At 28.8% G+C, this 27176-nt stretch overlaps 1 long non-coding RNA gene across 1 annotated transcript in view; it reads right to left on the bottom strand.

Moving 5' to 3' along the window:
* Positions 1-21541: 21541 nt before the first annotated feature.
* LOC118073055 (uncharacterized) overlaps positions 21542-27176 on the bottom strand; it is a 44440-nt gene continuing 38805 nt past the window's right edge. The window contains exon 3 of the long non-coding RNA XR_004691067.1: positions 21542-21668. This is a non-coding gene — a long non-coding RNA (uncharacterized lncRNA). The remainder of the gene's footprint in view (positions 21669-27176) is intronic.

Raw genomic sequence — 27176 nt, 5'->3', positions numbered from 1 at the left:
ATTTGAATATTATTTTACGTTACATAATAATCAATGTTAGTTTTTAAAAAAATTATCATGATCAAGAAACTTGAATAATAATTATAATACATTATAGTACTTTGAAGTACTTTACATTGTATTTGACCAACTGGTTAAAGTGCGATTTATTAACATATTTAATATTAGTCAATAAATAGTAAAATGATTTCTAATTTAGTGGAATATTTTTTAATCGTTATTATAATGATTCTTACGAGCACCATGATTATATGTATTTGATAATAATTGATTAAAAATTTGTAATTCTAAATTTATTTAGTAAAAATTTTTAAATATGTACAAAATTTATTCAATGTACTTTCAAAACATTTTTACTATATAGATAGTACAATTAATAAATTTTTATCAATTATTATTAATTTTCAATTTTATTCCTAAATCTCAATTTTCTATCATCATATTATTAATTACAGTTTATATAAATATGACAACAAATATTGCCGATTTTAATGTTGTAAATTTCAACTTCATATGTTCCTCATGCGTTTCCTACATTTCAATCTTTTCAATAATACGTCTTATTTACGTATATGATGAAAGTAAATGAATTTACAAAGAATTGTCTTTTATCCTAATATTCATTTAACTTCATATAATGATGTGAATATGATTCAAATATTTTCGTTCACAAGCCAAACAACCTTTACGCATATGATGATGATACGAATCATCAACTTGAAGTAAATGTGATGTAAATGTGGCTATCGGGGTATAGTAACCAGAATTGTTCTTTTTGCTATTACGATTTTTTCGCTATTTTTACTAAAAAAAACTAGTAATTTTGAATTATTTTGACTAGTAAGTTTTACTCTAAATCGATTAGTCAAAATTCCGAGAAAATTTTTTCCGCGTGGTTTGTTAAAATCAACTAGTTTGCCATTTTTTAGTCTTTTGATTTTGCTCAAAAAACTACTCGATCCATATTGCTAAAAATTTATATTCATTAAATAAAACCGTTCCCATATCAATATCATTATGTTTTCTCGAAATACACGAGACAAAAATTGATAACAAACATACAACGGTACATGTGCACACCCAGACATCCTCTTAAAAACCATACCATTCGACTCTAGAGACCTTGAAAGATGAAAATATGTTAAAATTTGGACTTCTTAAAATCAAATTCACTGCAGTTACTTTTTACTCGAAAGTTAAAAATTAATAGCTAATATAAGTTCCATAGTTTCTACAGATCGTTAGATTTACAATTCTATGTTAATTTCTCATGCAACAAAAAAAGTTAAGTTTTCATCGAAGTAATAAAGGTAAATGCAACTATGTACTTCTTATAGTGGTCTTAGTTTAACTTGAACAGACTTACCATAACATTCATATTTTCAATGGACTGCTTAGAATTTTTTTTTTCAAATGTCATTCTCAACATAAATAAAAAAAACTCATTGAATTGCAAGCAAATGAATGAAAATTAACTTCACAACTGAAGTATGAGAGAGTGTTATAAAAATAATCATATCTTAATTGATGATTATAATCATCAATTATTTACTATATTTATTTATTTACTATAGTAATATATAATAAGAAATTATGTAATATTTATGTAAATAGTGGATAAAATGGCATTCACTTCCTTCTCGAAAACAAAAAATTTTCTTTTCAGTACATCCGATATGGAAAATTAATTCCTCCCTCGTGATGTCTATTTCCTCAATTCAATTGGGGTTCTCATTAACGTGGTATCATACTAATTAATCTCTTCTCGATCGTCCCCATAACACCCCCTCTCTATTCATAATGACATGAGGCTACTAATTCTTCTTCAATAATAAACCGCTTGGTGCGTATAGTAAAGCTGATAAAAAATATTTGAGAACAAAATTAATTATTATATCAATGATTGCCTTTGTCTTATTAATCATCAGAAATATGACATCCTCTTTAAGGATTTTTTTAATTTATAAAGAAACAAAATTTTGAATATTAATGATGTTTCATTATCAAAAACAATAATGTAATTGATTGAAAAAATCGGTAATAACTATTTATTATCACGGTTACCTACCTATTGGCCCAAGAAAAATTGAATTGTTGTTGTATCTTTAATTAAATGACGTAAAAAGAACGACGAAGTGTATGGATTTGATATTCCATTAAGTAGAGCCACTTCAGGATAAGTGCAGGCACGATTGATAGGAAAATTTACGCGAGTTTGGAATAGCTTAAGGGATAAAGCATCCAGCGCGTACATATTTTTGTGCTTCATGCACATTTTAGGTGTACTTTACAACTAAATTATCGAAAATATGTCAAAATTTCGTGGAACTTATTTACCGAAAATTAAATTCTCTGCTATTTTTATTTTAGATTTTTTTCATTTTCTTAACCATTCTGAAAATATTACAAAAAAGTCCATGTTGGAGATGGTCAAAATTACCACCCGAAATTGAATTTAAAGTTCAGTTCAAACTTCAATATTTTCAATTTTTTTGATCTTCGAATTGCCGCCTATAATTTAATTCCATTTCAGAAATTATCAACCTTACTGAAGATTTTTATGTCATCCATGTCATTATAAATTTTTATAATATTGCATATTGCATAATATTGCATACAAGCAAAATTTTTATAATATTGCTTGTATGCATACAAGCCATGGCATTGATACATTTTTGAGGTTCAAAATAAGTTTTGTAAAATCCATTTTTAACGTCAACTTTGTTAAAGCAGACCAAACAACCAAATTGAAGTCGAAAATGAACTTAGATTATATGTATGATGATATACTTGTAATTCGAATTTTAACTTCAAAGTTATAATTGAAGACTTTGAAGTTAAAAAAATATTTTTAACTCTGTCTCGGGCATGTACTTTAACTACACTTACGAGTGTACACAGGAAAAAAATATTACTGTAGGAACTACCTAAAATATTATTTCAAACGGATCGATGTTGAAGCAATACTGGATATCTACAATAGTTACCTACATCTCTGGTCATAAAATTTTAATATTAACGTCATTTGACATGAGCACTATTTTATTTAGTCTCATTTTTAAACAATACTAAAAAGACAATATTTAAAATAGCTGCGAAAAGTATTTTTTCATAACAACTATTTTAGATATCTTCAATCAACTATTTAGATAATTTCAATACTTATCTAATATGATAGTTGATTTAAAGGGAATAATATTGCTTCTGCAACTGCAAATATTTTCCAATTCAATATAGATAATTAATTGAAATACAAATTTCTGAAGTAATAGAATCAAATTTGACTTTAATTTATTATTTAATATCGAAAATTGATATTTATAATAAAAAATTAATGATTAAAAAAAATACAGTAATAAACAAAATTGTGTAAAAATAAAGAAAAAACTAAAAATTAGGAAATGACTTTTTTTAAAAAAAATGAAAAAATAATTTTTCACCTCATTTAATGCACTCGTTAAGTTAATGATACTGTAGACAGTTTTTCCATGTTATAAAGTTGTCTCTCGCATAATCAGTTATGACAAAATTGGCGTAGCTGATGTACACAAGTGGAATCAGTACACAGCAATAGTGCGAAGCTTTAACTGACGCTGAAGAACGGAAGCACCTGTCTGTTGGTTGGATAGCCCCTCGTTTATAAATCTAACATATAATCAGGTATCCCTTGGCAAAACGAGGCAAGACAGAAAGAGTGAGAGAGAGATGGAGAGATGAAGGTGGATCGTAAGACCCGCCTTATTACCGCCTTGTTAGTGCTCTTATTTAAGGCAGCTGCTCCATTTTACTTTAGACAATTAAATTGGCATCCATTGGAAGTCGTTGGTCACCCTTCTCCTCCTTCTTATTCAGTATACGCAACAGTCATTTTTACCCTGACTTGGCTTTTTTACACTCAGTTAAGCCTAAAATCATAAGACCTCCCAATCTCAATAACAGCCTTTTGACACTTAGCCTTTTTGAAAAAGTACATTCTTGTTAGCATCATATATAATTTAACTGCAATTCTCTAAAAGTGGTGTACTATGTCATCAATCTGTCAGAATTTTACCCTCTTCATTAACTCACAGCTTAGCATATGCAATTTACCACGAAAAATTCCAACTGAAACAATTAACCATTGCATGATGAGCTCAAATATAGATAAGTCAATAAGACTTTTTAAATTGTTTCGGAATCAGATTGTAATTACTGATTACCATCCAATGGTTAATTACACTTTTTTAACAATAAACATATAAGAAAGAATTTTTTTTGTTTTTATTTTAAGAAGCTCATAAGCTGTGTTAATGCTTAATCACTTTTTCCTTTATTTTTTCAATTATTTTTCATCAGGTCGTTCATTACTGAAAAGATTCTTCAACTATGTGCTGATCTAATAATTATTATTAACATGGTTGATAATATTAGCAAAAAATGATAAAATTATTGATTTCTTTTTTGATGTAAACACAAATATAATATGAAAGTAACTCGAATCAATATTATTTACATACAAAGAAATGATTGAGTGAAATTTTTCCTATCTTCGTAAAGAAAATTAGTTAATATTTACCGATTTGAGGGATAATAATACCACTGATTCAAACAGTACTAATTTTATTACTGTCAGTCAGTAAATGTGCACTATTTTTCAGTGACTTTTAAACTACACAAAACCGAATTCAATTTACTTTGCAAGATGGTATAATTTATCCTTTCATTTTACAAAAATTGTTATCTTGCAGGGTAAATGTAATTTTTCTCTTGGTGTAAATATTTTCAGCTAATTAAAAGACAATCACAGCAAGTGATCAGAATTTGTGGAAAATCGGATTATGTGATAAGCGAAATGAAGATCGTATTATCGGAGACATGGAGGATAAAATAAGTTTTACATGATTGAGGATAAAATGAGATTCATGGCGGATCAGTATTCTCTACTCTCTTACGATGAATCAGTGAATATTTACTATTTCCAGTTTTAATAGGAGCATTAATTCAATAAGTAATATTTTGATAACTGAAAAATAATAAAAATACACTGTTTCACTGCTAATCCCAGGGTTTCATAAACGCGTTAAAATAACACACGTAAAGCGTGTTTAAGGTAAACTGCCCGTAAACAAACTATACATGATTTGTAGACACTTTTTGCACGTTAAAAGTTTTTACAAGAATAACACACTTGGATTTGCAGTGTTAACACTGATTCATTTTTACTCCCTAAAAATAAATCAGTGAATATCACTGAAAAATTTCGTGTATTTGTTAATTTGCAGTGATAAAACTATGACTCTTTTAAACAAATCACTAAACGACTATTCTTTAATTTGCAGCATTTTGATGAAACACTGCTCAAATTTGTATTATTGTCATCACTGTAAAGAGTGGATATTTACTGATTTATTTTTCGAGAGTAAAAATAAGATTATACATAGCAATTGATTTTTTTCACAGAAAACGGAACAAAATAAATTATAGTTTCTCTACGTGGGTTTTATAAAATGATAAAAAATATTTAGTATCAATCAAAATGATTCCTGATAATTTTTCACTTAAACTTAGTGTAATTTTCATGGAAAATGCATTATGATAATTATATAGAGAGAAAGAAATTATAAATTTTACTCCAATAAATAGAAGTCGGTCATTTTGGGTACAAAAATGAGAATTAACAATTGATTAATTAGTAGAGAAGAAGGTCGAAGTATGGGTCACTTTTTGTTTTTATTCAATTGCATTTTACTTGGTTAAATTATCACCAATTGTCACTTTTCGAAGTTTCTATTGATTGATGGAATACTAAACGAATGGACCATATTAGAGTAAAAATTTTATTATGAATAAAAATTGTGAACTATATAAAAATAAATATAAAATAATATAATTGGAGAGCGTAATGAAATTTTTACGAGGAAAAATTGTAATGTATACTAATTAAATAATTGCTTATTGCCATTTTTGTACCCGAAACGACAGACTACTATTTATTGGAGTAAAATTTACAATTTTCTTCTCTTCGTGTAATATTTAAAATTTTTTCTGTGGCCACCATTTTCTTTAGAGGATAAATAATAATTCTAATAAACGATAAATATAAATCAATAAAAAAATGGAATCTTAAGCGTAAAAATAATCCGAAAAAGAAAGAAATAATTAAATCAATCAATGGTTTCAAAAATAATCTAAAAAATATGTATAATTATTATTAAATTGTTCAAGGAATATTTCAAAGAAATTATGATGAAAATAATCAATAATCCTATCAATCAAAAAGTACTTATGTACATAATGAATGTTTTAATTTATATATATAAATGATCACTTAAAAATTAGTAATAAATACTTAATCAATAATAACTTCATACTAAAATGAAAAATCCATTAGTCTAGCAATTACTTTAATGGATAATATCTACATAAAATGAAAAATAAACAATGTCATTCCACAATGACATTTTCTAAGTGATATAAATACTACGATAAATAAGAGAAGACCATAAACTTTCGTACAATCATATTCCTTTCTTAAAGGTAAATTGAAGGAAAAAAATTAACTATCTCAAATATATTGGCAGATACGTAAAGTATCTTACAACATTTTTGTTCAAGATTATTGTTGACTCTTGCTTGAGGCAATTGCTCTAAGGGATAGATGGAGGAGAGTAATCTAGTGTGCTGGAGAAAAAGAAAATTACCGACTTGAGCGCTATCGTGTATAATGAACCTCGTCACTTCTCAGAAAAAATCTACACATGCATTTATGTATTTTAGGATACACGTAGAACATATAAACATGTAAGTGAGTTCAGCCCTTGCTACAAATTTTTTTTCAAATAATCTTGAAAATCAAATATCCTCAAAAAAATTTTTTTGTTTATCAAATTTAATCGATTTTTCTCATATATTTTGAGTGATCACAAAATGGCTACTTACGTAAATAAAAAAAAAGAGATTATTTTTTTACTGCACACAATGTCCAGTATCTTATCGCTTACTGCTTGTACATGATTTTAACACCCATGTTACAAAAAAACTAATTTTTTAAAATTTTCATCAGAGTGCTTTTATTTTATTTTCTGTTTTCTCCCGTGTTCTACTTACACTTCCGGTAATCGAAACATGACATTATTGTAGTGTTTGAGATCGAAAATTTACCTGTCTTCAAAATGAGACCAATTGTAATTTCCCATTAAGAAGGTATTGTAATAAGGTCAATTTTTGAAATTCGTGATTTTATCATATCTTTACGTTTTGAGACATTTAGAAGCACATTAGAAGGTTTAAACATGGATGTATGTATATATGTATGCATGTGCGTACATGCGTATGTCAGGTCTTTTTGCGTTTTTGATATTTCCAGAATTACTGAAGATATCGACTCCGAACAAACTTCATTCTATAGATAAAACAATGAAAAAGATCTGAAAGAAATTTGAACAAATTTGGTCCAGCCGTTTCTTTTTTATAACACAGAGTGTGAAATAAGTTGAGTAAAGAAGAGATTTGAAATAAATTCTACTTATTAGATGATTGACATTATTGACAACTGAGGTCAACATAACATGGTTATTAATAACTTTATATGTCTCTAGGCAATTATGTGTTGTTTATAACAACAGTTATTTTTTACAGACAAAAAAACCAAAAAATGAGAAAATTACGGATTTCAATTAATGGGAAGTTCGTCGTCAGGGCACAAACTAAACCCAGACCCATTTTTTTTTAGTATTCTGACCAATATTTTAATTAAAATTAATTTTTTAATACTTCTATAAAAATAGTAAATTAATTGAAAATTAATATCTATCAAAGCATGACTGTCATTTATTTTCCTTTCAATATTTCTCGACTAAATAACTTCGATACATCATCTGAGACACCTTTCTCGAGATAAAAACGTAGTCACTGAAAAAAATCCCTTTTTTATATTGAAAAAAAGACTGTTAATATCTTGAATCAGCTGCATATTAGGTAACAAATTTATTTGAACATCAGTGCACGTGTGTACAAAGAAACAGACTACCGGGCAAAATTAGTAGTCATTTTGAAGTTATCTAGGTAATAATATACGCAAGAGTTGATTGCCTACAACATCACTATGTTTTTTTTTACTCATCTTAAGCCTTCTTTTCCCTTTAAACTCATCTTTCATGGGTACCTTTTTTCTTCGCGTATCGTTTGAGTAACCCGAAAAAATTAACTTCCAGAAGCGAAAGTTACCGACTAACGGCCATTATTATTTCGATCTTGTACCTGTAGCAGCCACAAGTGAGTCTCGAGGACTTAGTAAACACTAAACATCGGTTATAAAACTCAAGAGATATAAATATGGACCTTGTAAAACACAATTCCAACTTGAAAAAACTATTGCAACCACTAAGACGCCATCTAGGGTAAGAGAAGTCATTATTTTCTAATGTTCTGATTTTTAATATTAATTTATAATCTCACGCTTTCAAATATAATAATATAAAATCTATTAAAGAGTTCAATGACTCTTTGTATGTGGGTCTGGCGGATGGGAGGAGTTTAAAAATGATGGAAAAGGGGAAGTGTTGTGACAAGTCATTAAATGTTTCTAAATATTATTTTTAAATAGGAAATTATAGAAATTTTAACATCTTGACAGTATGATGATCATTATGTGTAAATTATTTTTAATAGAGTTATTTCAATTATTTAGTTTGTTCTTAAGTCTAGAAATATTTCCTTTATTCAATTTTAAACTTCCATCAAATTATATCCTTTTCACGTAAACTATTTAATTTGTCATAATCTCATGGGATATAATTGCATTTTTATTCATTAAAACACATATTCAGGTAGGTCTATCACTTGCGAAAAAACTGTAGAAAAGTGTAGACCGGATGCATTAGATAGAGCAGGATGAAACCACTTTCAAACACTAGCTACTGACCTCAATAGGATTCATAGATCACAAGTAATGCATACTTTTAGGTTTCGCAGTTTTTTGTGAATATTTTTTTGGGAAAATGTATACCGATAGACAGGTTTACATCATATTTGAAGCAAATTTACAACAATTTAGATCATTGAATGCTTAAATAGTATACTTCTTATGATTCATTATTTGTCGGGAAGATTTACATCATATATGAATAAAAATTGAATTACCCACGATCTTCACAATATTTATAAATTTGACACAACTTTTTATTCTGAAATGTGTTTGCAAAAATTTAATGAAAAATTAAAAGAAATATTTTTTCATCATTGTATGATATCATTCCTGTCTATCGGGAAATTTATCGATTGAGTTTAATGATGAATTAAATGAATGATTATTTATTAAGACTTAAGAAAATTAAATGTTCTTAAAATTTTAGACATCAATAGTTCAAGCATCACTAAGTCTTTGGATAAGGAATCATAGAACACATTTAAAACAGCAAGCAGCTAAAAGAGATGCAGAAGGGAATATTTTAAAAAAACCAGCTGCAAATGCAGTTCTGGTCACTACTAATGAGTGAGTATTAATACTACGTCCATCTAGAAATGGTAAAAACTATATATTAATACTATCAATTACTTGCTACTATTTATGTTTAATGTTCGAGATCTTAATCCTAACTATTTGTGTTGACATCTATTATTTAATTTAGATCCAGCACCATCACATACGAATATGACACCGATCTAAAAGAATTAAAAAAAAGCAACATGAAGGCAATACACCTCATATTCGTCATCTTTTGAAAAAAACTTTCACAGGACGACGAAAATGGATTGAGTCGGATCAAGCTAAAAGTATATCTGAAATCATTAGTGAATTTCCTCATCTCACAAATTATGATTTGGTAAATGTTTTGAATAATAACCATGTGGATATGTACATATAGATTGTATGATTAGTGAAATATTATTTGAATTCAACAATTTTCTGTGTGTGTTACAGCTGGTTTTCGAGTTTTTCAATATAAAAAATATAACAGAAGAAAAAATATCAAACAATATTTCCATTATGTTTGAAAAATTGAGAAAATTTTTTAACATTCAAGAAAATAATGATAAATCAAAGGCAGTTGTTGTGACAGTGCTGTATGATAAACTAACAAAAAAAAATAAGAATGCAAAACCACCATTTATTATTCGAAAGGTATGTTTCCAATACTCATAATATGAGTTCTAGATATATTTGTATAATATAATAATTTTGAAGAAAATTTATATATTCATTATAGGTGTGCTCTTCTACCAAAGTTTTAAATACAGAAGAAAATGAATCGCCACGATGCGTGATTTATACGGACGAAAAACAAATCGGTGTAGCGCATATTGTAGCTGGTCCAGATATAAATATACCAGTTTATAATCCATCAATGCAAAAAATCATTATAGGTATATTAGCAGCCTACTACGTATGGCATTGTGAATATCCAAAAGCTTACCGCAATATAATGCAATATTTAGATTATAATATTCTTGGAACTTCATTTGGGAAAAACTTAGTTGTGAGCAAATTTATACAAGATACTAATGTAGATGCTCAACAGACTGTTTAGGTCATATTACATTGAAGTTATGTAACAATAAAATTGATGTGGCATAAGTCTTTTCTTTTAAAAAAAAAAAGGCAATGATACTATTGACAGTCTTAAAAACTTAAATATGTTCATGTCTACAACAATGATTATGTTGAAAATGTTTGTTCATTCTTTGTAATAACAAAAAAATATAATAAATTATACAGAAAAATATACAATTATGCATTAAAGCGTTTGAATATTTTAAACAGTTAAAATACATGAAAATAAAACACATGTACTGTTTAAAGTAAAACGTTTAAAATGTTTTAATAATTTAAACATCTCCAAATGATTAAAAAATGAGCATCACTATTTAAGCACGTAAACGTTTTGAAAAGAAACACTTCAGCAAGTTATAATAAAACACTTAAATTTACAGTGAAGATCTTGGGTAATTCAATTTTTATTCATATATGATGTAAATCTTCACGACAAATAATGAATCATAAGAAGCATACTATTTAAGCATTCAATGATCTAAATTGTTGTAAATTTGCTTCAAATATGATGTAAACCTGTCTATCGGGGAAAATTTTCTTTAATGTTAGAAAATAATTTACTTAAAAGTAATAAATACATTGAATTCAATAAAAAAATAATAACAAACCAACACCACTGCAAATCGTAGTGTTTGAAAATAATGTTACTCATTTGATTAACATTGTAGTCATTTTTAATGCATTCAGGAGTGTTTAAAAGTGACTACAATATTAATAAAATAGGTGACGTCATTTCGAAACACTTCCAAATTTGAGGTTCACAGTGACTCTAGATGATTTTATCTGAAATAATTCGGATCCAATTTCCTAATGATAACTTTATTAACTTTCCGAACTTCATGTATGAGTTAGACATTGATTAGAAATTACTTATTAGAGCTAACTTGGAATTACTTAAACTAAAACCAAGTGAAGCACACTATACACTAGTAAATAGTAAATATATTAATAAATTTATATAAAAATATATATTTATATGTATTATATAAATATTTCTTTATTGAATGAATAGCCGGGTGGGTAAAGGCACTGGTTTAAGATGCATAATGCTACGATCATAATTTAATCGAAACACGTTTAATAAGTAAGTATTTCAACAATATAAAATCATAAAAAATGAGATAATCAAACGACATAGTTTTTATATTTAATTTGCCTTAATTAGGCTTTTCTCACTTGGTCTCAATAGGGACAAGCGTTATATTCCCAATATGGGCCTAGTGTGGTATCCCACTTGGTACTTAACTTGAATTTAGGAAATTCGAATTAGGTGCGAACTCTTTCCCAAAAATAAATTCTACTTGAGAAAAAGTTTTTGGACGATAAAATATTCCATTGTGGCTATTCAAAATTCGATTTTAATAATTAAATAAAATTATAATTCTATTTATTTATTTCCATAAAATACCCGAGGTTTGGTGGTGTCTCATAGAGTTGACAAGTCAACTATAAATAGGACTGGAAATTATAATATGTTGTTACACAAGAAAAAATCACAAATTAATATACAATAAATACACTGTATCCATTTCTACCACAGTAAACTTATACACGCATAGAACAATATAATTAATACTGTCAAAAAAGATATAAAAACAATTTAATCCGCAGAAACAGTAATAATTAAAAATCATAGATTATAAATGAAATTAAACGACTCGTCTACATAATTGCTTTTTTTAAAATCTTCTTGCTGCTAGGAAGAGATTCTTCAACGAAATAGGTACACGGAGAAAAAATTCCAATAAAAATTACCGTGCTCAGCACAACAATCCACGCGCAAATGTCAATTCCCTAAAAAATTAAGACAACCTTCAAAGAAAAATTAGTAATCCTTTTAAAATTTTTATTATAGATTCAATATTTATTAAGAAGAGTAAAAGTAAAAATTCTTATGCAGCACGGTAATATTCGATAAATATTAATTTTTATTCAAACTTTAAACAAAAATTAGTAAGTGACTAGAAAAAAATGAGAATCTGTATATAATTTATTATGATCCGTGTGGTAGGAAAAATTCGGATGCTCTCCTATAATTTTTTCTATTCTCGAGAGTTTCCGTGCTGGGTCGGGAATCTTCGAATTATCGGTCCAACACAATCTTTCTTTGTATTGTAAGACCGTTCACACAATCAAAAATATAAGCCGTAAAACGTACAATTTAAGACGTACGCGTGCATACTAACATCATAATAAGTTAAAAATTGGTTTGTACGCATGCGTACATCTTACGGCTTTTGTTTTTGATTGTGTGAACACCCTCAGTGCTATAGTTACTTTTTCCATATTGTAAACAAAGATGACATTCATATTTTTCGTTACGATTCAATATTGGCGGCAACACGTTATATCTTAACAATTTATGATAAGCTTAAACGGATTGACGCGGTGGACTCATGGGTAAGCGTCAGCTTGACACACGATGGGTCGCGGGTTCGAGTCCCGGCCGAGACAAAAGTCATTTATATGATTTTTCTCGGGCCACCGTGAGCGGGAGAGGAAGATCTCTTCGGAGAGCCGGGTGGTTGTATCGACGACACAGGTTTTCTGCGTAAGATCCCGATCGTAGGGATAGGGGGGGGCAGTATTGTAAAACGTGTGCCGTATTTCATTCCAACGAATTAATTAGTTAAGAAAGTTAATTATCAATGAACCTAATTTATTTATTTATTTGTTTATATAACCAAAAAAATTATCACTAAACTTAAATAAAATTGTTTGTCGGTTACGTAGTTATCACAGCTAACGTTACTAAATTTTCAGGTGCTGTGGAACACTAAATTTTCTGGTGCTGCCAAAGTAATTTTCAAAAAACTGAATGATACATTTTCTTATGTAACTTATAATTTTTGTATGTTGATCATTACTTTTCACTTTTCAGTAAGTTTGAACTCACATTCTTGAGCAGCACGGTAATTTTTGTATGGATTTTTAAATAAAAATTAACGGAATTTTTTCTCCGTGTAGTTGGTTATAATATTTGATTGCCGTATAGTACGCATTCTTTAACAATAAAAGATTTATCAATACTCATGACTGATTGGATCTTTTCACAATTCATTTTTTTTTGCAGTACAGTGTTTGAATATTGTCTCGTTTCACTCCGTTGAATAGAGCCCTCAACATTTTAGTTAAGTTTATAACGCAAAATATATAAGCTCTGTGAAAAAAATATGTTGAATTTCATAACGTATGTTCTATCAAACCGATCATAATTTAGAGGATTCTATTCGATAGAGTGGGATGAAATGGTTTTTACACATAAGAATTATTTAATAATAAAATACAAAAAACATTAATGCTAGTAACACCCTATCCCTAACAATTTGAAAAAAACATTCCAATAAGTTTTCCAATGATTTTGATGTATTTGAATTGGATGTATTTAACAATCCACAATCGCACAATCATTGAGTCTTTTAAAATAAACTGAAAAGCATTAGAAAAAGTTTTAATAGATTCCAAACCCTCTGGAATAATTCATTTTTTATCACCTGATGTCAAACAACAATCCAACAAATCAGAAAGGACATAATCACAAGATATTTTTGAATAATTCAAGAAAGAAGAAGAATAACATGAAGAAGTATATGTTTTTAATCGATCGACAAGGGGCGGACAAGCTTATTCGAGGGGAGGAGACAAAAGGCCATAAAAGTTGAAGGAAAGAGTTCTCTATGCTGAGAGAAAGAAAGAGAGAGAGAGAGTGCGTGAGAATGCTATCAGCGTATGAACCTACCTACTGCATCAAAGGAGAGACATGAAGAGTTAACAGAATAAGGGAAGAAGACCACACCGCGAGACCACCGTGCGTGGTACTTTTGGGATCCCACTTGGTTTGCTTGTTTTCCCCCAACCAACTTGATACTTACCTTCAGCCAATATATCCATGATTAAACATCCGTGTGAGTAACTACGTAATCACTGCACTCCATTCCATCGTCGAGCATCTTTAACTTTGAGGTACATACTCTCCAAGTGAATGAGTATCATCAAGCCACTGGAGTCGATTGGATGAACGGAATTGCAACCTGGAGGCAACCTAACGTACTCTCCTTCTCCCAATGAAACCAACCACATCTTGAGGGGTTTTTAATTGGCTTTAAAAACCAATTTTTTTGATATTTTCGTGCAGAAATGTAAAATTGATAGAGTTGAGGTAAAAGATGATATCCTAGTAACTGGAAGTAATGAAAAAAAAGAATTAATTGAGATTGAAGATTGATGAAAAACTTTATTTATACTATATTTAAACTATATTTATTAAAGACATTTCAGATGCTAACTTTTTTAAACTTGACATCTGTTTTTTTATATCCATTGAAAGAATAAACAATTAAATTATTTTTATCCCTCATTGTTCGAGATGTTTTATCTTAAAAATGCCAACAAGTGTACGCTAGAGGAGAAGGTAGGATTATGGACTAGTCTTTAATATGGTTCATTCATTTATTATGCGAGCACGGTGCGTCTTCCATCAATTAACCCACAAATATATTAAAAAACAACTCTTTGGCAATAAACAGAAACTTTGAAAAGTGACAATTGGTGATAATTTAACCAAGTAAAATGCAATTGAATACAAACAAAAAGTGACCCATACTCCTATCTTCTCCTCTATCATTTTAAATTAGGAAAAAAAATCATCACAACTAATAATAACATAAAAAACGCATCTGAGTGTACTTTAGAATGTCGACACGACGAACCTCTCATTGAGGCATTTCCGCTGGTGGTATGAGTGTAACACTCGGTGGATTTGAACAATGGAAATGATCCTTTTCTTTTAAAACGAAATAGAAATGTTATAAACAATATTCAACTGTATAAAGTCATGTGTACTTATTTGCAATAATATTTCAACTAATACTGACTCAATCTTTCATCAACGCTGATCATTTAATAGGTAAAATTCATTTTAAATTCTTTATCACCTAATTTATTCTATAGTTTTTTGGAAAAGGCTTTAATTCCATTCATTTTATCTTCTTTCAGATTTTCTTCGTAACAATGTCTTTCGACTGAAATTTGTTCGAAGTCATTATCTCTATCTGGTCTTAAACGTATAATAAATGAAGAAAAAATATTGACAGACAAATGTGTACGTACACACATACAATCTTTGCAAAAGAGTGTATATTCATTAATTTTTAGTTATAAAACTAACACTGATAGTGATGAATTTTAAATCATCAAAAATTATAAAAATGAAAACGAAATTGATATAATTAAAAAAAAAAAATGATAACTACCATTTCAAATCTTTAGAACGGAAAATGATCATTTCAGTGTCAAAAAAATGGGCAGCGCAATAAACTTTTATTTCTCATAAAATAAAAAATCAATAAATCAAGTGGAATGTCAACTATTGTTATTTAAAACCTGAGTATCAATGGATTTCTAATAAACGAGTAGATCGTTAACAGGCGCTAGTCTTGTAGTTGAGGATAAAAAAACAATCCATCTAAAAGCAGTTAAAATAATTGCAAATAACCTTGAGAACATACAGATATTCCTATACTATTTATTGTCACCCTTACTTATTCTCTATGCAAGCCATCCAAATAGATAATCATCTTGGCGTCGCTGAAACGCGTTTTGTTGCTTCTGCCAACACAGCCTGAAGCTTCAAGACTGTCGTGCTGTGATATAAATTGCCGTCTTATTTCTAACGACCACTTTACGTTTATTTATCACAGACACATTCGTCTAACGCAAATACTAGTAATTTCAAGATTCTTATTTTGATACGGAATTGGTCTGGAAGTTTAGACCTCATCTAGAGTTGCGACCGATCTTCTATTTCTTTATTCTTATCAATTGAAAATTCCTCCGTGAAAAAAAGGATTTAATGTTCATTTTAGAACAAAAACCCACGAGCGGCTACGAAATTTATAACATCAGGCTACAAACTATGAGATCAACTTTCGATGCGGAATCACATATCTTTTGAATGGCCAACTTTACGAGTTTAGTTGTAAGCAGTGTTTTTATAGAGAATTTAGCGTTCTACGACAAAGGTTTCATTATTGCTTGACATCTTTTATAGTTTTTAGCATACTTACTAAAATGAGATGACTTTTCTTGGAAATCAATTAATGAAATTTTTATTCTTGGATCCTTTAGGTTTTGAAGAAGTTTTTGCAAAAATGAATATTACTTTTAGAAGTATTTATTGTAAAAAAAAAAAAATGAACATAGTATGAATATTCATGAATGTCTTGATGATAAAAATCCTTATTTTTATGCTTAATATTTTCAAATTGAATACTTGCAAAGACTTAAGCAACAAATCAATAAAAAAAGTTCACTTAAGGATGAACGAGCAGGTGGCAGGGTGGGGATAGAGATCAACGTTTGCGGGATAAAGAGAATAATTTGATCACGTGTGACTACTAGTACATTTGGCATTATGTCGTAGTCATTTTCGTCATATTTTTCAAAATATTTGATATTTTTTTGCTAATAACTTTTTTATTAGTCTGAAAATGATATGGTTTTTTTCCATAATTACGTTTCTAAATATTTACACTTTCACTTCAATTGTTTTTTAAAAGTTAATTTTTGGTGAATCAATATAAAAAATGTGAGAATATGAACGTTACTGTTGGTTTTTCCATAAGTGTAATTCCAAAAGAAAGAAATCAATTTTGAAATCCAATATTTCAAAAATTTGTAAGTTAATCTCTTATGAAAGAGCGAAAATCAATTCGTGCATAGTAAATTTACTTATGAGAAAAAATTCAACTCTTTATCTTTGATTTTAAAAGTTGATCATACATCCTTAATATAAGACACTGTTAGATATAGCTAAATAGATATTAGTGTGTATATCGATATAATTTCAGACATTAATAGTATTTTACTATTATACGCAGAGAAATGTATAGTAAAAATTACCCTGAAATTTATGGTAATTTGGTGACACTACAAGGCGAGGGTAAAAATTACTATATACATGGTAAAAATTGCTTCAAAACAGTGTAAATTCTTTAATTTTCAGTTATAAAACTATTACCGTTTGTATCAGTGCTATTATTATCATTGTGAATAGTGATAACTGATTTATTATTAAATAGTACAATTGTTAATGATATTTTTTATCTCGTTAAATAAAGCTTGTTATTTGCTTTCCAAATTATTCAATAATTTTGATAATTACTACTTTGGAAAATCAACTTTAAAAATATCTATGACAATTAAACTTTTACAGATTTATCTATTTCTCTCTTTACCCTTCTATTAATTCGCGTCCTCATCAATCTCTCACAGAAAGGCACGCGCTCGACCACTTTCTCAACGAGATTTAAGTTGGGGAAAAAAGTTAAAAGATTGACTGAGTCTATTTACTTTACTTTTCGTAGCCCTTACGTAGCTTGATCCGTGGAACGTGCAATTAGGAGGTAAGTAAAGAAACGAGTCTTTCCTTTTTCTCGTTAAGAAATCCCTGACCACGTGGTCTTGATGCTAGTTTAGAAGGAAATTGAAAGGGCTTTTGATATTTTTTAATGATTATAAACAAAATTTATGGCTAATGAAACTAGTTATTAGGAGTGATTACCAGAAGAACTGAAGAAAATTAAAGAAAAATTATTAAGTAGTTAATTACAAGAATTGTTGAAATTTTTTTCATTTAATGGGTGGTCTTATTGATAAACATCAAAATTAGAGCATTATTAGTAATATTTAACTCCACTTCCTTCCATTAAACATCAGAATAAGTTTTTTTTCATTCAAAAAGATATAGTAATAACAATCTGAACATTTGCAATTTTATTTTTTCAAATTTATTGATTTTAGATTAATTGTACGCGATTATCAACAAGTAAATCAGTAAAACTTATTGGAAATTAGTGAAATTTTTTTTATTAATTACCACTATTTGTAGTTATAAATATAATACTGTCTTAAATGGTAATATATTTTCGCAGACAATCAGTGATGAATCATGTAAATCAATGAAAACTCATAGATAATTGATACTAAAACTTAACACTTGTTCAATCAATGATTGACTAAACAAAGGAAAAAAATATGTGATCACTGATTCATCTGAAGAGGCTATTGATTACGGAATATTAATAAAAAATCTTACGGATTGTTATCCTTCAATTAACTACGAAATAATTTTTTAGCGGTTCTATTCGTTGGTGAATTAAAAATTCTTCACTGATTATTAATAATAGGATTAATCTGTATACACGGAAAGGTGAATGACAGAATAAATGAATTATATAATTAGTAAAGCGTAAAAATGTGCAATTCCATAGAAAAAATAGTAAGGCTTTCGATACTTTTCTTAACAAGGAAAAATGTTGTTGTTAATTAAACTTTAAATATGTTTATACTGTTAGTATTTATTCTTCAAAATGGCCAGTTTAGTTATAAACAATTTAATTGTTTAAATGAGTTTTTAGCTGAACTATTATAGATATAAAAAAAGAAATAGTTTGAATAAAAAATGTTCCTTGTTCTGAAAGGAACAACTTTTATTTTAACCGTTCTTATAATAATTGTATTTATTAACTTCCCATTAGGAAGTTATTGTAATTGGGTCGATTGGTGAAATTGGAATTTTCATTAAATCTCCACGTTTCAAGATATTTGCAAGCATACTGACATATTTTTAGAATGATGTACACGGAGAAAAAATTCCAATAAAAATTACCGTGCTCAGCACAACAATCCACGCGCAAATGTCAATTCCCTAAAAAATTAAGACAACCTTCAAAGAAAAATTAGTAATCCTTTTAAAATTTTTATTATAGATTCAATATTTATTAAGAAGAGTAAAAGTAAAAATTCTTATGCAGCACGGTAATATTCGATAAATATTAATTTTTATTCAAACTTTAAACAAAAATTAGTAAGTGACTAGAAAAAAATGAGAATCTGTATATAATTTATTATGATCCGTGTGGTAGGAAAAATTCGGGTGCTCTCCTATAATTTTTTCTATTCTCGAGAGTTTCCGTGCTGGGTCGGGAATCTTCGAATTATCGGTCCAACACAATCTTTCTTTGTATTGTAAGACCGTTCACACAATCAAAAATATAAGCCGTAAAACGTACAATTTAAGACGTACGCGTGCATACTAACATCATAATAAGTTAAAAATTGGTTTGTACGCATGCGTACATCTTACGGCTTTTGTTTTTGATTGTGTGAACACCCTCAGTGCTATAGTTACTTTTTCCATATTGTAAACAAAGATGACATTCATATTTTTCGTTACGATTCAATATTGGCGGCAACACGTTATATCTTAACAATTTATGATAAGCTTAAACGAATTGACGCGGTGGACTCATGGGTAAGCGTCAGCTTGACACACGATGGGTCGCGGGTTCGAGTCCCGGCCGAGACAAAAGTCATTTATATGATTTTTCTCGGGCCACCGTGAGCGGGAGAGGAAGATCTCTTCGGAGAGCCGGGTGGTTGTATCGACGACACAGGTTTTCTGCGTAAGATCCCGATCGTAGGGATAGGGGGGGGCAGTATTGTAAAACGTGTGCCGTATTTCATTCCAACGAATTAATTAGTTAAGAAAGTTAATTATCAATGAACCTAATTTATTTATTTATTTGTTTATATAACCAAAAAAATTATCACTAAACTTAAATAAAATTGTTTGTCGGTTACGTAGTTATCACAGCTAACGTTACTAAATTTTCAGGTGCTGTGGAACACTAAATTTTCTGGTGCTGCCAAAGTAATTTTCAAAAAACTGAATGATACATTTTCTTATGTAACTTATAATTTTTGTATGTTGATCATTACTTTTCACTTTTCAGTAAGTTTGAACTCACATTCTTGAGCAGCACGGTAATTTTTGTATGGATTTTTAAATAAAAATTAACGGAATTTTTTCTCCGTGTATGTATGTAGGACGTCAGCATTTTTTTCGTTTTCGATATCTTAAGAACGAATCAAGATATCAACTTCAACCAAAATTAATTCGAAAGATATTATTATAAAAAAGATCTGAGAGAAATTTGAACGAATTTGATCGAGCCGTTTTTTTTATAACAAAATAACTAGTAAAAAAATGAAAAGATTAGCTATTTAAAATACTTTTAAGCCAAACAATAACAATTTCATTTGAAAATTAAGTCGATATTGACTATACATTATTGTTCACAACCAAATATGACTCTTAACAATTACGCATTGTTTATAACAATATGAATTTGTTATAAACAATTAAAAATTGTATCTATTGAGTAAGTAATGTATATATCACATGTATTTGGATGTTTTCAACAAACATTGATGACAACTATTTAAATTTGTTACAAACAATTACTAACGGGAAGTTCGTCGTGTTGGCACAAAGTTTGCTCAGACCTATTTTTTACATATATATACTAATATTTCGAAGTTATTGTTATTTTATTGCTAACAAATGTTGCAATAAAATATGTAATAAAAAAATGTATAATTTTCAATTGATACTAACTGTCTCGATATTCACTCGTTTACCCTATAATTATTACTATAATTTCAGTCATCTGTCCTTAACCTTTTTTTCGTGTAAGAAGTTGAAAATAAAAATGACAATTTTAATTGATTAAAAAAGATTTTTTAAAGAAATAGTGATTAATTATATACATCTTTCATTCTGTAACATCCAGAAAAATGAATAATGAAAATAAATAAATAATAATTTCCATATAATTTTATGTTACGACTTTAATAAGCCAGTAGTAGTAGTAGGGAATGATGTGACGACGAGGAAAAGGTACCAAAGAAATTTATCGATGAGATAATGAAAACACGAGGCCCAGTAATGACGGGTTGTCGTTCCATGTTTCGAGTGTAACCCAAGGACTTCGTGATGTTTTACCTCCTTCTCCGCTTCTCTATCCCAAGTCAAGAAGTTTGCTTACAAGTAAAACCCTCTAGCGAGCATTTGTGAGAAGGCTCTCCAGCAAGCCTGAATGTGATGGCGTGCTGGAGTTCGTGACGACGCCATTACTGCCTGGATGGATGCATTATCTTACCTTCATAACATCCTAGAATGCTGCACTGGATGTCCAATTATGTGTGGCTTAGTCTTTAGAAGGGATTTTGTGTATTCACTAGAGTCGTACATATTTTTGGTCATGTTTTATTCCTCTCAAAAGACCCATTGTGTCTGTAACAAAAATCATTATTATTCACTAATGATTTTATATGGTTATTACTTTGTTTAATAAATGTTGCCTATTAATTTCTAAATTCTATTTAAGCTATAATGATAATAATAATAATTATTATTATTATTATGCAATGTGCAGAGGATGTTGTTATTGGCAATTACTGTTGAATTCCAATAATTTTAAATAAATAAATAAATTACTTGTTAGACTGTGAACACCAAAATCCAACAGATATTAAATTTACGTTTTCAGTATGAATGATTCAACACCTTCATGTCTTTTGAAAATAAGTGAAAATCAGTTATAAAACCACAATGTAAATCTCAGTTTTCCAAAATACATTATTTTAATGCAGATAAGTGTGTTAAATATGACGTCACCCATTTGATTGACATTGTAGTTACTTTTAACGCATTTCTAAGTGTGTAAAAAGTGACTACAATGTTAATCAAATGGTTGACGTCATATTTAACACACTTATCCGCATTAAAATAATACATTTTGGAAAACTGAGAATTTACAGTGCAGCACTGTTTAAATTAGTATTATTTTTTTTACTGCCAACATTAGATATTTACTGCTATATTTTAGAATCTTTGATTAGATTTATTTGTACTCGACGATAGTTATTGTTGTCACTGAAATTTAATAAATATGATTTAAAAAATATTTGACTTCTAGACTGAAAAAAGGTGTATCTAAATGAATTTTATAAATTATGGTAAAATTATTTCGATTATAATTTCATTAAAAACGTCATTATGAATAAAAAACCATTAATTTATTTTTTTATGACAAAGATTATTCTAATGACTTTATTTAAAAAATCATTGCTAATAAACTATTATTATTGAAACATTTTTAATAAGATAATTTTATAGAAAACTAATTTTTTAATTTTGACCACTAACAAAAGATTGTTCTGAAACTTTTTTTACGCTTTTCTGTCTCTAGATAACAAACATTTATTTTTTTGCAAACATAACGTTGATTATTTTTTTCGAAAAATTTTTATGATGAAACAGTTTTAAGTGAAAATGCAAAAATTGTTGTATTTGGTAAAAAAACTTAATTTCTGATCTCAAACACTCCACTAGAAGGTTTTTAAAAAAGTTCCGAAAGTTTTTTGACGATTCCAAGCCTTCTAAAAATAAATCAGTAAAAATTATTGCAAAACAATGAAAATTCTCTAATTTTTAGTTATAAAACTATCACTGTTTGAATTAGTGCTATTCCCTAGTAGAATATATTTTAATCATGCTTGAATACCAAAGAAGCCCTTATTAGGAATTGAATAGGTTAACGTGAATTAAGAATTACCAATCTATGTTTGATAAATTTGTTTTTAGATGAAATAAGATTCGCTTAATTTCGCACTACCCAATAACTTCCCAATTACAACCTTATGAACATAACTGAAACGATGTCTTAGTTAGTCATTAATTAGGAAATGTTTATTTGGTCCTTATTAGGCTTACAAAAATTATTATCACTGAAAATAACGAATATTCACTAGTTAGTTTCTAAAAAGAGCACAAAGTAAAATCAATAATTAAAAGATACTTTGATATAATCAATCTAACATTGTAAATTTAAATCAAAAAAAATCATCTATTAATAGATTACTCTGATTCCAATCTCATTAAAAAGTCTGTTACGTATCGACTTAATATTTATAACACCATCGAAACATTATTTAAAAATTAATGAACAATTTAAATTTCTATTGACAAAACGTAAACCATTTTTTTTTATAAATCTAAATCACATCAACCTTTTTCTTTTTCTTGCTTTTCTCCTCTCACTTTACTTATTTATTCACTCTTTAATAAACCACAGTTACGCGCAAATAGAGGTAGTTACGATCAATCGAAATGACTTTTCAAGTGTGTTCCCACTTAACCGCACTACCCAGCATGGGACGTTTGATTTCCTACGGGAAATTTAAGGCTTTGCCGGCATTGCGATATACATTGGATTCATTTTTTTCGCTTTTCTATCTTAATTTGAAATTTATTATCCAAATACATTTTTAAACAAAGAATCATTTGACAGACATTAATAAAAAGAATAATTTAAATATTTTTTGCTTTATTTTTCTCCAACCATTTATCCACTATTTTTATCATTATTTAGTTTTAAACAAAAAAAAACATTCCAACCCTATCATATATTTGATTACTCCTAAAAAAATAGCCATCAAATAAATAACAATAAAAATAGTTTAAAGTTGATTTGAGTTACGAAAAAAAAATATCTAGGATATAAAAAAAGAAAAAGTACGTGACAATCGTATAATTGGGCATATGACAAATGGTATCACGATCTAGAGCATCAGTAACGAGTTTCTCTCCTTCCTCTTACGCGTTTACCACAGGTGGTCGTTGCTCGCTCTGATAGTGTATTAGGCACGTTCTGTAAACACCTCGTATTATCGTAGTTATTCTTAGATTCCCTCTAGCACAACGCTTTCACTCTACATGATGTTAGAAAATTGATTATTACAGTTTTACGACAGCTTTACCTATAAACTATTTGATCCGAGATTATTTTCTTAAATTTCCGTAACGAAGGTTTTATTCTATCGTTATTATTATCTTTTTTCTTAAATAACCGATCATTTATTGAGATAATTTTTAAGCAGGTTACTTGACTGTAAAAAAATCTCATAAACAAGAAATAATATTTCACTGAGTATCACTAATTATGTAACGAACTAGATGGTACAGTCTAAGAAATTAAAAAATTGTTTCACTAAAAATATACTCTGCTAGATATCACTGAATACTATAAAATAACTTTACATCTGAAAATAAATCAGTAAAAATTATTACAACAGTGTGAACTCACTGATTTGTTTTTATAAAAGTATCACTATTTGAATCAGTGTTATTATTATTACTGCAATTAGAAAATATTCACTGATTTATTTTCAGAAAGTGTAGAATTAAATTCGAGGAATTTATCACTAATTTATCAAAAATTTTGACACTGAATTTTACACTAATATCACTTTCTTTATGTTGAAATAATTTTACTGGCATTTACAATCAAATGTCGTACAGTTATTAGGATAATAAGATATTTTATTGCAACCACTAAGTATCACTGAATCTTAATAAAATGTTTCTGAGGCCATATTTGATATTTGAATGTGGCATTAAAAACTAAGTAAAAAAATAATATATTTATCAAGATAGATTGTAGAAATGCTTAATTAATGAAAACGATGTTTGCCAAGTGTGCGAAAAAAAATTACAAAACAATTTATTCGCTGACCTTGAGAAGATTTGATCTTAAAAGAATGAAGATTGATAGGACCGCATAATTAAAAAATCAATAATTAAATCCAAATTCAAAACCGAACAAATCAAGAAAACCAACGAGACCACCCAATGATGACCTAACGTCTAATTTTCTCCAATCTCAAAGCCTTATACCGTTCTCATCCGCAACCTACGTGATATATTGTATTCCGCGTGTCCTCAGGGGTAAAAGACTTGAACAACATACAGACTGAAGCCACGGTGGGTGATAATTAAGATGGACGCTGATTTGCCGATAGCAAGGTCCTCACGATGTCAGACCCACCCGGTTAGTTTGCGATGGCATAACCGTCGCGTTCCAAGTCCCAACACTCACGATTCAACATCATGGTCATATAATATAAAAGACCTACTACGGAAAAGCATCCTCTCACGCTTCACCATCACTTGAGCAATATGGCGGTACTTAGTGCACACCCTCTCTACATACGATTTATCAGCGTGAAGGAGTTTGGTTATACACAGGCATATAACGAAGCGCTACTGCAAGCTGATGTTTCTTTTAGTCATTTATTAACAGAATTTATCCCCTTGAGGCATAAAAGAACAAAGAAAGGTGGAGGCACGAGCTCAACCCGATGACTATTTTTCTACTATTGAGAATACGTGAATTATTATTATATCGTGCTCACAGTAACGGAGATCTCTCGTGCAATGCCCCATACTCAGTCCCAAGGTTTATAATGCCCGGTTTTATAATGATTATGACATTTATCAAGAGCGTGAGCAAGTTGTCGAGGCTTTATTGCAGGAGCTGCAGCATTGGATCATAGGTTAGTGTTTCTATTTTAAATTCGGCTTTTATGGATAACTGAATCCATTTTTTTTAAAACTCTTTAAGATCAGTAAATTTATTCTACTTAAAATCAATCAGTATGATACAATAATATTCTTATTAACAGCGTTGATTCGAATTATTGATAAAATGAATAAAATCAATTTTTCTCGAAATCAATATAAAAAAATAAGTGATAAACAAATGAATGGTGTTAATTTCTATGTTTGATTTGTTATATCATCACTTGTGGACTGGAATACAAAAAAAAACTCAATTACAATGATTTTCACTGATTCTTTTTCTATCTTTATCAGTTTAGAAATTAAGAGATTCACAGCATTTGTGAAGGCTTTATAGTGGATAAATAATCATATTTTAATTGATCAAAGAATGAAAGTAAATTTTTGAGTGTAAAAAACTGATTAGTGTTATCTATACTAATTTATAAATTCCAAGTGCCTGTCTGTCTGTTCACGCTAATCTCCAAACCGGCTAATTTGATGGCAACTAAACTTTGCAGACATGTAGAGGGGGTTGTCGGGAAGGTTACATGCTACTTCTTGTTCATATAAATAGTTCATAAAAATTGAATTTGTTAAAAACGGGATCCATGCAATATTATGGAATCCTTCAAATAAGTAATTATTTCTTTTACTGAAAAAAAGTTACTAACCGTGGAACATAAACTAACACAAACTCTATTTATTTATAACAATCGTATTTGTTATAGAAAATTGAAAACGGGATCTGTGCAATGGATTTAAGTTCTTTCAACAGAAAATTTCTTCTTATGTTAATAAAAGAGTTACCAACAACGTAACACGAATAAAAACGGGCTCTTATTGTTTTTAACAATTGAATTTGTTATATACATTTGAGAACAGGAGCTACGTAATGAATCAGACTTCTACCAACGAGATGTTTTTTTTTAACATAGCAAAGTTACTGACTATGTAACATGAATGGAAACGGATTTTTTTTATTATAACAATTAAATTGTTGTGAAGAAGCATTAATTGAATCAAACGATAGAATTCAAATTTTTTCTGTATTTTATCAATACTTACGAATTCATTACTATCCTTTTAATACTATCACAAAGCAATACGTATTTAGAATTGGCTTATTTGAACTGTGAACTTACTATTCAAAAATTTCCGAGCAATCCATTATTATGTAACGCGAGAATCAGCTAGTATAATTATATAAATCATAAACAAACTTGTCATAGTTATATAAATCTGCAAATAAACTGCAATAAAAAATAGCCTGATAAAATCCACTGTACCCCACGCAATCATGAATGCATTCAAGGGTTAAAAATGAGCTCACAGAAGAATTCTTTCATTCTTATATCAGCAGATGGGTCCATTTTAGTGCAACTTGAAGATACAGTCTTA

This window comes from Chelonus insularis, unplaced genomic scaffold, assembly GCF_013357705.1.
Source record: "Chelonus insularis isolate UGA/USDA-ARS -01 unplaced genomic scaffold, ASM1335770v1 contig_95_pilon, whole genome shotgun sequence".
Taxonomy (NCBI): Eukaryota; Metazoa; Arthropoda; class Insecta; order Hymenoptera; family Braconidae; genus Chelonus; species Chelonus insularis.
Note: the sequence above shows the minus strand (reverse complement) of the source record. Positions and strands in the feature narration are given on the sequence as shown.